The following is a 13,136-nucleotide window of genomic DNA, read 5'->3' as shown; positions in this document are numbered from 1 at the left end:
GCTATACGAGCGTCCAGGAGGACGCTCCATTTTAATGGAGGTGGGCCCTGATTCAGAGCGAGCACTCTGGTCAGAGCGTCCGGCTCTGAATCAGGGCCTATGACATTACTTTATTTCACTAGTCTATAGTCACATCTGCATGTGTACCAATGATAACCTTTTCAACTTTTGGTATGCTAAAAAAATGTAGAGATGTAATCTCCAATGTACCTCCAGAGTGAAAAAGTACTTGCACAATGTAAATCCACCTTACAGGGTTCAGCAATTATTCCCACAAAATGAGTATTAACAAGGTTAAAGGGGATGTGCCATGACATATCATAGTTTGTAAAAACACTGAAACAACAATATCCATAAAACTCATTTTCCCATCTACAACTCTGAACTGTCCTCTCAACAAAGACCAATTATATTTTTGCCAACTAAAAAAGACAAGTATACAGTAAGCAGTGAAAATGCAACTCATAATATAACCTCAATTTTCTTTAATTAAACCTATTGTTTTATTAATTATTATTACTATATTGTATACAGTATTATGTAAATTCACTATAAACTCTTCAATAAATTTTATATTTTGACAAGAAACTATAGAAAATCGGTTTGTGTTTTGCTTCCCACCACATTCGTATCACAGAACAACACAAAACATGATCTTTCAAGGACAAAAACAAAATTTTTGTCTGTGAAAGAAGACGTTTGCCTTATTCTGAGATTCAAATTTAGCAAGAAGATCAGAACCAAAACCCAACTGCTCATCTCTACAATAAACTATATAAGCATTTTTTTTTTGTGCAGAAAAATATTTTTTTTTACTGTGGGGAAATGATAATGTATTTTTATTTTAAGATAATGGGCCTGATTCAGAGCCACTCGTAAGCGGCAGCTCGTTCGCTCCGAGCGATGTTTGCCCAACTGCACATGCATACGGATCGTTATACGCATGCACGAACCAGTCAGTGCGGCCGAAATTCATGTGCTCGCAAAATAGCGAATGCCTGATAATTTGAGTAACAGGATGAGGCGTATGTGGGTGGTAACAGGGGAAGGTGCTTGAAAACGGGGAGTGGAGATCCGATCGCAGGCGTGCTTAAAGGTCAAAACGGGCATTTTATGGGCGTGCATATTTAAAACAGCAGCGTCATTGACCACGTCACTGGGTTTTTTTTAAGCCAGAACTGCTCGCAAAATTGTGGTAGCAAAAACCAACCACAAGAATAGCGAGCAGCTCATACCCTGTTCGATGTACTCGATTAATCTAATAAATAGCGGACATGACGTAGGATGCGAGTGGCCAGGGGGCGTAGCTTCCCAAAAAACGACCGCAAGTTTTGTTCGCTCGTTCAGACATAGAGGCGTGAACAGACCGCAAACAGCGAACGGTTCATTTGAATAGCCACCCCTATTTTCAGGACGAGCGAGCGCTAATTGCGTCCGGCTCTGAATCAGACTCATAGACTCTCACTCATTTCCCAATAATATGACTTTTATTCCTAGGTTTACCACCTAGGAATAGGCAAATGTATGTATATTGTTGACATAATCAGTATGTCAACAATATACTGTACTGTATGCAATGTGCAACCTGTTAAAATGTGATGTTAGGCCTTTTAACTGTACTATATTATAATTGATCTATGTAAACTGCCAGAGGGATAATTTATGTACTTGATATATATAGACCTGATGTTAGTCACTGTAGTTATTTCTAGGATAGGAAATTATGTGTGCCAGATGGGAGCTTAAAAGCCTCCTTCCTGGACTACAGTACAAGGTAGTTGCCTCTGGAAGAACACCTGTGAGGATGACAGGTACCATTCCAAGTCAACAACACCAACCAATGATGTCCCAGAACTACACCTAGGGCTTGCATTAGTCAATATGGGATATTGAAAAGGGTTTTTAAAAAGGCAGCTTTGAACTACATATGGTGGGGGTTCATATTGGGACTGACTAAGAGGTAATCCCTGTCAGGTCATGGAAGCTGGATTGCTGTTTTTCTTGTGTGGAGACTGTCTAGGAGATTATACTTGTATACTTGATACTTTTCTGCTATTACCAATTTACAGCAGCTGGAAGAATCGGACTGTGACTGGGGACTGGACTGGCAGGAGCTCCCTTTCTTTGGGAAGCAATGGAGAAGTCATTGAGAGTGGACCCTAGCAAGTAGTGTCCATTCCAAGTGTAGAGTTTGTTACCCTGGAATTTAAGACCAGTGTAATTGGTGTGGACCTCCATCAGCAATTGTACTTTTGGACATTGACACCTGGTGGGGGATTTGAAGGTAACAGTTGAGATTGTAGTAACCCCCTAGGATTGTTCTGTTATCATGTGTTTCTGTTCTGAGTGTTCACTTTAATGCAGTCAATGTATACAGTACTTTCTTCTACCTGATTGCTTGAGCGACCTCAGAAACCTGTATCCTCACATATACTATATACAGGTTGAATCTCCCATATCCAAAATGCTTGGGACCAGGGGTATTTTGGATAACGGAATATTCTGTATTTTGGAATATTTTCATTTCATAATGAAATATCTTGGGAATGGGTCCCCAATATACACACAGAATGCATTTATGTGTTATATACACATTATACACACAGCCTGCAGGTCATTTTATACAATATTTTCAACAATTTTGTGGCTCAAGCAAAGTTTGTGTACAGAAATTAAATTCATTTATGTTTCATATATACCTTATACAGACAGCCTGCAGGTCATTTTATACAATATTTTTAATAATTTGTGCGTTAGACAAAGTTTGTGTACATTGAACCATCAAAAATCAAAGGTTTCATTATCTTAGTCATGCTAAAATAATTCCGTATTTCGGAATATTTGGATATGGGAGACTCAACCTGTACTGTATAATTGTGCTACTTCAACATTTTCACAGCTGACCATAACTCACACACCAGAAACTGTAACACTTCGGTGTTTCCTCTTAAAAAAAATTTCTGACACATACTGCAAAAATACTGATTGCTCACAAGTCCAATGGTAGGTGGACTGTGCATGCACCAGGTCCTCAGTGTGTATTTGCTGTAATGACACTGTGACCCTGGTTACAGTGCCCTGGACACTGCAGCCTGATTGACACGCTGCAGCCTTCTGAGAGCAGGGAATGGGTGGTTTGTGTCATCTCCATTTTTTGGGAGTGGCAAGACCGGAGTCTGTGTCCTTCAATGCAGATTTCCTGGCCCTGGCAGAGGAGCGCTATCGCTTAGGCTTACTAAGATGGACGATGACTGGGATAGTCGCAATGGTGATCTGATGCTGCGTCAAAACACTTGGATCTTCGATGCTGACAGAAGGCATCTTTTTTCCTCAAACACCTCCTGTGACATTAGCAAATTTAAGCATTGCTGCTACTACTAAGCGTACAACTCTAAATCAGGCCCAACATCACCAAGTTCTTTCTAAAACATTTTCTAAGACTACATGACTATACATTTATTTATTACCAGTTTTTTATATAGTGCACACATATTCCACAGCGCTTTACAGAGAATATTTGGCCATTCACATCAGTACCAGCCCCAGTGGAGCTTACACTCTATATTCCCTACCACATGCTCACACACTTACACACTAGGCTTAATTTTTGTAGGGGGCCAATCAGCCTATCAGTGTGGGAGGAAACCGGAGCACCTGGAGGAAGCCCACGCAAGCACAGGGAGAATATACAAACTACACACAGTTTGGGCCGTAGTGGGAATCGAACCCACGACCCTAGTGCTGTGAGGCAGTATTTATTTTTATTAACAGTTTCTTATATAGCGTAGCATATTCCATTGCGCTTTATAATTGGAAACATTTGTAGAACAAATCAGGGTAATAACAGACAGACAGACATAGAGGTAAGAGGACCCTGCTTGCAAGCTTACAATCTATAGGCAGTAATGCTAACCATTGCACTGTCTGTGCTACTTTTCAAAACAACATTTTAAAACAACAATAATAAAAAACATTTCCTATAGCCTGCTCATGCATTTATTTATTTTTTCCTTTGATCTTTAGATTGTCTAAATTTATTTGCTATAATTGTATATGATTCAAACATAATCAACCATTTACATATTACAGTACTGCAATATTTGCATCTGTCATTACATTTATAGCATTTTATTTTGTACTTGACTTTACCCAATACAACATCATTTGTGTTTCAATCAGCTTGTTTCTTAATCCACCAGAATACTTTCAAAACTATTAATTGATTAAGTTATTTATAAAAACATTATTAAACACAATTTCATAAAAGTTTCAATCAACTTGCTTCTTAATCCATTTCACACTTCAGTACACTTTCAAAAGTATTCAATTATTAACTTACCAGTATGTTTTTAGGATTGGGGGAGGAAACCAGAGCCACCCAAAACCAGGGTCACCAAGAGGGGGGTTACTACGTAGTTACCTGGAATATGGCTTGTTAGAAGGGCCTGGGTCACTGTGCAGTCGCTGGCATCCCCTCTACAGCAGACAAAGAAGAGGGAAAATGAGGGTGGGCGGTGTGTACACTTAGTAGGAAGCCTCTCCCCATAGGTGCTGGTTACTGTAGGTGGGGTTATGTGATCTGCAGTGGGCATCGTGTTGTCACACATACTATTTATTTTGCATTTATTAAGAAGAGCCGTGGCCACACCTCCCTATATTGGCCACGTCCCCTCTCAGTACCTGAGCCAATGGCTGCTTTCTATGGCCCTGCCCAGAACATACAAACTCTACACAGACAGGGCCTTGACGGGAATTAAATTTATGACCTCAGTGCTGTGAGGCAGTAAAATTAATCTCTACACCAATTGTGCTGCTGGAATGTACGCTAATCACTACCTTAAAATGGAAGATTATCTGTGTGTATTCAGCCTCCCAGCCTCCCAGGTGCTGCTGTGTTAGAGTCAGCCTTGATTTTGCTTGACAAAGTACCCTTCTCTTTTAAAGCCAAATATTCACCTGTTAGGCTTATTTTCTTAAGACGGATTACTGAAGTAATAATTCAAGAGCTGTCTTTTTTATTTATACATAGATTCAAACTTTTCCTTCAGTGGTGAAAGACTCTTAGACCTTTGTAGGACATTTACTGATAGGGTCACACTGATGACCAGTGTGAGGTCTCCCAGCTTTTGGCTGGCCTACATTATAACAGGTAAACAGAGGTGTTACTTAACTGTCCAATGTTGCCCCTGATAGACCTTGGCTTGCCGCATTGCCCAATACTGGTTTTGTTTGTAAAAATTCATACTGAACTGTGGAGCTCATTCAGACCCGGGTGCTAAGTTGCGCTCTCATGCAGCGAAAAGGGGCCGGGTATGCAAATGCCACGATCGCACTGTCTGGTGAATGGACGCTCTCTATGCCTTAGAGAGCGATGGCAGTGAGCGCACGCCGGAGTATAAAGACGCCCACCTTTCTTTCATAGCACACGTCATCTCCAAGAAGTGCGTGATTAATTGGTGACAGCGATAGCCATCGGAGCAGCACGCATCGCTTGAGGTAGACCCTACCCCACTGCAAGCACTTCGATCACTGCAGACTGAAATTCAGCCAAGTGACGTGTACAATGATGCTTCTTTGCTAATTATGTAAACCCATAAAACTCAGTTTGGACGGCCAGACACGCCTGCGTTGGCAGCACCACTCCCCCGTTCACAAGCACCTTCCCCTGTAACCACCCACAAATGACGCTTTCACTCAAAGTAGCGTCCAGCCTATATACTACGAGTGCTTGATGCCTGGCCGCAGTGACTGGTTCGCGCATGCACACTTTGATGCATACGCATGCGCAAATGTGCGATGATCACCCATAGCGTGCGTTCGTAGCTTAGCCAATGGGTCTGAATCAAGCCCTGTGTTCCAAATTTGCTAACTTTTCAAAGCCATACAAAGCTGTCACACAGATCAAAGGAGGCCTCCAAGTTTTTCCGTTCTATCACATTATAAAACATGCATTGTTCTTTACATTTCCTGTGTCCTTTGTATGTTTCATTATTCTGAAAGGAAAGTACAATTGTCAATGATGTATAAAATTACATAGTCTAAAATGTATTATTAATGCTTTAAACCAGGAACTTTTTCTATATATCCTGCTGTTTCAAAAAGGTTATCAAACACAGAACCGATACAAAATATCAGCCTAACAGGTATAACAATGGCTCAAAGTGATTATGGAAATTAGGCAATTTATGATCTTTTAACAAAAAGTGATACATCCAAAGTTATCTTTTAGTTCCCAATTGGAACATGCAATTCAAGCCACAAGCACAATGAAATTTTGCAGTAGGTGTCAAACATGATAAGCTTCAATTCAGCATGCCTTGAAAAAAATACAATACAATGCACCGGAATAATGTTGAGTCACTTTGTCCCCGAGTATGAAAATACTTTGCATGAATACCTCTCTACAGTGTTTATTAGCGAAAAATGTGATAGGACATTTTCGGCTAAGTAGAATTTGAATAATTTTATCTATTGTAAATCTCTTGATTCTCAATTTAATAATTAGCTTGTTTTCAAGTTCTACCTATGTCCAAGAATCAATACATGGATTATATTTCTGTTTAAAATGTGTAATTTAAAAAGGTTAGATAGGGAACAAGGAAATGAGCCAACTCTGAAGGGGTGGGGGGTTGGGTAAAGTACTAAAATGTTTGATGGACCTCTACAGCATAAAGAGTTTTTGGAGGAGAGGAGAAGAAGAGAGAAAGAGGAGTTGCACCATCAGGGTTTGCAGAGGTCCCACAGAGGCTATGTTTTTAAAGTGAGCCTCTTCCTCTTCCTGGACTCCCTGCCAGATCAGGAATCTGATCAAATGTTTTGCTTCAGACTAAATCTTTACCAGCAGGTAAAAGATGATTTGGATCTATTAACATAATGAGTAGCCTCTTGGTCCGGCTACTCACATGATTGGCTTTTAGCTGGTACAGGTGAGACAAAGTCAAAGTTCACAAACTGAAAAGCTATCATGCTGTTATCCTCTTTATCTACAAGTGCATCAACAAATTTGTCATCAGGTGTCTTTGAAGTTGGTGGAATTTTCATGTAAATAAAAACCTACACTTGGTTGCCTCTTTATTAGGTACATCTTTCTGGTATTTAGAAGGACCCACCTTTGCCTCCAGAGCAGCATGAATTCTTCATGGCATGGATACAACAAAGTGCTGTGAACATATCTTAGAGACTCTGGACCATGGTGACATGATAGCATCATGCAGTTGCTGCAGATTTGTTGGCTTAACATACATGGTGCAAATTTTCAACTCCACAGTATCCCAGAAATGCTATGTTGCACTAAGATCTGGTGACTATATAGGCCATTAGAGTATTGATCAGGGCTCCATTCTGGTAAATGGCTCTCCTGAGAGGAAGGTTTTGACTCCTGTAGAATCTGTTGACTCCTGTAGAATCTGTTGGCTCTAGAGGCACCTCAGACTATGGCTAAAGAAGACCCAGTAAGAGGAGAAATGCTTAAGAGGAAGTGCCAGACTGGCAAAAGCACACCAGTGCACAAGCACCGCAGACAGGGACACCGAGAGGGAGGGGAGTGGGTACTAATTACCAGGGCCTGTTGGAGTTTCCCGGCGGGGGCCCAGGTTGACGCTGCTCCCTCCGCCCTCCTATCTCTCAGCAGGGAGACAGCTCACTGCTGGTGAGCAGCTGCAGTCTCCTCTGCCTATGGCAGGGAGCAATCAAACTGATCTCGCCCCCCATGGAATTTGCCCTGGGCTATGGGGCTAATAGCGCCCCCTCCGTGGTGCACAGTACTGCTTTGCTAAGGGGGTTTGGACATGCCTCCCATGATTAGACCATGCCCCCTCCCCTGGGCCCGGGCCAGCTCTCTACAGCCCTCAATGCAGACCCCCCCCACCATTACAGTAGCCCGCAACTGAACCAGGATACCTGGGACATTACATTACAGACTGCAGGAGACACACAGGTTATATTGGCAAGAGGTACTATTCCCCCATAGTGCCAGTTACACCACCATGCTCACATCCACAGCATCACGGACTCCCCCAAGCTTTTACATCCACTGACATCCATCCGGACCAGTTGCCTGGGAATGCATTTAAAAATACCATGCACCATCTGGGAAGGTACTGTATGGGACTTCTGATTGCCGGAACCAGTAAAAGCAATATAAGCACAAAATGTTATTATGACTTGTATTTCATATAGTTGTGCACCCAAAAACATACATGGTTGTTTCTCTATTGCCTTTAATATAACGTGTAACCAAGTATTTTTGTTGATACACTGTTGCATTTGTGACCAATGTAAGTGCATTGTATACACTACACCACAGAATGAATAGTGTTTGTTATGCTTTATACCAATATCAATAAAGAAGTATATGTTTTATTTACATACCATTTCCATTAGGAATTGCACTATTATTTAGTATCCCAGTTACAATTTCCCTAATCCAAGCCTATTTAAATTAGAAGATGGGTAGTCTATGGTCATAAAGGCATGTATATGGTCAGCAACAATACTCAGGTAGGCTGATTATTTTAAACTCTTCTCAGTTGGCATTTAGTGCCTAATGTGTGTCAAGATAAGATTTGTTGGATATCTAATGCTAACATAGTCATCATGACTGTGCAACATGATGGCGGCTGTCATACTTGGTTGTTTTTGCAAATGATTCTTTCTCAAACAATTGTTGTGCGAAAATACTAGTCTCTTTCTTGGTCCCCATCGGTGATGAAGATTAAACCCTCAGCAGCAGCACCAGCAGCAGCCCTAGGGGTCTAATTACTAAGCCTAGGATGGAGATAAAGTGAACAGAGATAAAGTACCAGCCAATCAGCTCCTAACTGCTGTGTTGGAAAAATGACAGTTAGGAGCTAGTTGGCTGGTGCATTATCTCCATTCACTTTATCTCCATCCAAGGCTTAGTAAAAAGACCCCCTAGTGTGTAAGGATTCTTCTTGGGAATCCTGGACAGGGGAGCAGTCAGTATGCCTTTGCAAATTGGATGCAGGAGGACTACCTCCATTTATTAAGAGGAGATTGATGATGAAGGCATTGGTGGTGGAAATAGACTGTGCTTGTTATTATTTTACATGATTTTTTATATTTTGAAGTCGCTGCAAGTGACATAACAATGAGGAGGTGCCTAGATGGTTGACGTCTCTACCTCTACTTACTTTGGCACCAAAAATGGTGCAGATGCCTTCACATATGTTGCTAATATTTAGCTAAAAATTATTCCACATGGAAGAAGTGGGTTTTTTGGTCTGTTGTCAGGCATGACAATGTGCTTCTCCATATCTCTGGCGAGAACTGCTGCCACTGGTGGCTGATTTACAGTACTTTTGTCATAAACAACATCATCCTCCTGAATTTTATCAACTTCTTTTTGTCCAAAACATTCATAATCAGCATAGTCATTAGTGTCAGATACATAATTGTCTCCCTCATCCCGTTGCACTTCCACGGTAGCATCCTCAATGTCTATGTCTAAACAATCATCATCAACTTACTACTACTCATCCTCACATTTGCATAGGGTTCAGAAATGGCAGGATGCTTTTCTACATTTACAGTATCATAATCAGATGTCATGGACACCCTTAGGCTTACAATTACAGTGTCATAATAAGATGTCATGGACACCCTTAGACTCTCCTTAGGGATTTGCGAAGTTTATGAACACATAGTTTGTTTTTTAGCCTTTGTGATCTTTTTGTGCATTGATTTGTCTGTTTTAAAGGTGACATATCCAGACTTATTGTGAGAAGGTGTTGCATGTGAGGTTACAGAAGATGTCTGGCTGTGTTTGCCTCTGGATTTTGCAACAGGCATTCTTGTCCATAAAAGAGCTGTAGCAGGACTACAACTTGCAATTAAGGCAACACTCTAAGCCTTGCCTTACAAATGCATGTGGTGTGTAGCATGTTTGCAATTTACATTTTTTCACCAGTAACTTTTCCCTTCATAGTTAGAGGTGATGTTTTCTTAAAGTTTGTCAAACATTGTGCAGATTTGGAGTGCAGTTACTTACACCTTCTTCTTGCCCCTTAACATTCTTTAAAATTAATTAAGTAATATGACTGGCAGCACTAGTACTGAGTTTCTCCTTCTCAACTATTGACTGATCTATGATTGAGTTTTACACCAGGACAGAAGTTAAGAAACTGTAGTGAACATATAATAAAATAGAAAAATTAGGACTGTTACCTTTACCATGCAGTTTTTATAAAAGACTTGTGATGTTTTTGACACCAGAAAAAAAATTCCTTTTTTTTCTACACTTATTATTTTTGGAGTGTAGCTGATGAAAACACTACCAAATCCAATAAGTACAGTAATACATGCTGCCTCTCCAAAACACAGACTCATTAAATATGATATACTGCAAGTTGAATTATAAAAGACTTGATAAGTTTTTTGACACCAGAAAAAAATATTCACTTTAATTATTTTGGAGTGCAGCTGTTGGGGACATGACCACACCCAGTAAGTACAGTAATATACATTGCCTCTCAAAAGCACAATCTTCCCACAAAATATGATTTATATTGAACTGATTTTTATTTAGAACAGGAAAAGATGTCTGTTTTGGGGTGCAGCTCACCCAGAAACAGCACAGTATATTTTGAACTGCTAAGTCTATGCCCTCATATACAATTGACAATATATACTGCATTGTATATAGATATCCTTACAAAAAATGATTGTAAGTGCAGCTCACTTAAATATTCCTTCTAACAAACATACACATGAGTCTGTTTGCACTGATGTACAGGTGCTACTAGTGTCTGACAAACAAATGCAAAGTGACAGTAGCATGTTTGCAGTTTGCACTGGATTGCAGTTGCTTGCTAACAAACTCAGGGATGTAGTTGACATCCCGGCAGTCGGGATGCCACCACTTAGAATACCGGCACCAGAATCCCGACTGCAGTCAGAAACCCAGCACCAGAATCCCAACCACCGGCATCCTGAGGTTAGGGGGAGGGTTAGGTACTATGTGGAGGGTTATGCTGCCAGGGACGGTTAGGCTGCAGGGGTGGGAAATGTTAAGGATAGGCTACGGTTGGGGAGGATTGGGTTTATGCTATGGGAAAGGAGGGTTAAAAGAAGGGTTAGGGGTTAGGCAACTTACCTTTGGGCTTCCGCATTCTGACTGTTAGGATGCTGCTGTCGATATTCTGACTGCCAGCATCCTGACCACCTAGATCCCGTACCCAACCCCAAACACATACACAGTGACACAGATACCTGCAGTCTCCCACACCATTCCCAGTTCAACCCACTCCATCTATCTAAAGGCTATCTATTAAAGCACAAATACCATTCACGTCCTCTCCGTACACTCTCCTATATGAAATGGTGCCTTATCATTATCATAAATGGTGCCTTATATTCTGTTGTTGTGGGTAGGTGGTAAAGATCAGCTTTGTTCTATCCTTGATACACATAACATGAAACAGGGCCCTGTTCAGTTATCCTATAGGATTGAACCTATCAGTATTGATTTCCTTGATGTTACCATCAGCATTGTTGATAAACATTTACGTACATCATTATTTGTCAAACCTACTGATCGCAATATGTTATTGTTACCATCTAGCTTTCACCCCAAGACGGTACATAAGGGGTTACCCTTCTCACAGCTCCTTCGTATTCGGAGAATTTGTAATAACGAGGCAGATATGCATCGTCAAATGGATATAATGATTGCTAAATTTGTGGATAGGGGGTATTGTTATGATACTTTACTTAAGACAAAAGAAAAGGTAATTTCTATACCACGTGACAAAACACTTAATGCTAAAAAGAACAATTGTATTACTAATAGGTTACCATGGCCATCTAGATATAATACAGCTAGTGGCAAAGTTCAGATGGCTATTAAGAACCATTGGCCATTAATTACTTCCGATAAGGAATTGCCCACTTTATGTGATAAGCGCATCCTCACTTGTTATTCTCGGGGAAGAAATCTAAGTGATTATTTAATACACACTGATGTGTCATGTTTGGGTAAAAATACATCTAAAATTTTTTTAGGTCCCCTTAAAAAAGGCTGTTTGAAGTGTGCGGGGTGTGTCACCTGTGGTTATATGTTAACCAGTGACACAATTAAACATCCATACTCAGCTAAACGGTTTAAAATTTCCCATCATGTAAGTTGTTCCAGTAAATTTGTGGTTTATGCCCTTATATGTCCTTGTGGAAAATACTATATCGGTAAGACCGATTGTCAATTTAAAGAGAGAATGGTGATGCACAGATCCTCGATCCGTGCCGCCATTCTCTCTGGTACAAGTGAACAACCTGTGGCTAAACACTTTGCCACTGCAGGGCATTCACTTACTGCAATGCGACACATGATTATTGACCATGTACCTCCTTTAGTGAGGGGCGGTAATCGTTTTAGGATTCTTTTGCAAATGGAGTCCAGATGGATTTTTCTCCTTGTCTCATTGAGTCCCAAGGGACTTAATGAGACAATGGGACTTCATTGTTTTCTTTAACCTGCTCTTTTTTACTGTATTTGACATGATATTGCACTATATTTTAACCACCTTCTTTAGATTTGGATGTAGGTATAGCATTACTGTTTTCTCCCTGTGCGTTATGGTGTTAATATGACTATGTTCATTCTAATACAGCGTCACTTGTTATATGGTCATTTTTTATGATCTTTGTTTCTCTGCTTTTCTACAAGTTTGTGCTGCTAATTTGCTTTTCATGTCAGTGATAGTATTCTTTTAGAGTATTTTGATATATATTTTTTGTACTGTGACTTTCTTCGTCATGTATTTGTGTATGCTTCCGATTACTAGTTGTTACCATGGTGATGGGTGCACATGGGTGACGTCATCATTATGCGCGCAACGGCGCGACCCCAGCCGGAAGCAGGGTGTTTGCACATGGAACTTTGGTGAAGGGGAGCACTTATTTAAGGTATGTATTTTTCTCCTTTCTGTGTCCTGATGAAAATGCTTATACATTGAAACGTCGATGTAGACTGCTGCTTCGTGTGTGTGTTTTTATTATAAATCCCTGAGTGCCGCCGTATTCTGGAGTGCTGTTGGTCTGTGCAGTGATACTGCACGGATAGCGGAGGGCAACGGGGTGAGCAGGCTTGTATTGTAGTGAGTGCCGGATTTATCATACTC

This window comes from Taudactylus pleione, unplaced genomic scaffold (assembly GCF_031769625.1).
Source record: "Taudactylus pleione unplaced genomic scaffold, aTauple2 ptg000321l, whole genome shotgun sequence".
In the NCBI taxonomy this organism is placed as follows: domain Eukaryota; kingdom Metazoa; phylum Chordata; class Amphibia; order Anura; family Myobatrachidae; genus Taudactylus; species Taudactylus pleione.
This window is presented reverse-complemented; position numbering follows the sequence as displayed.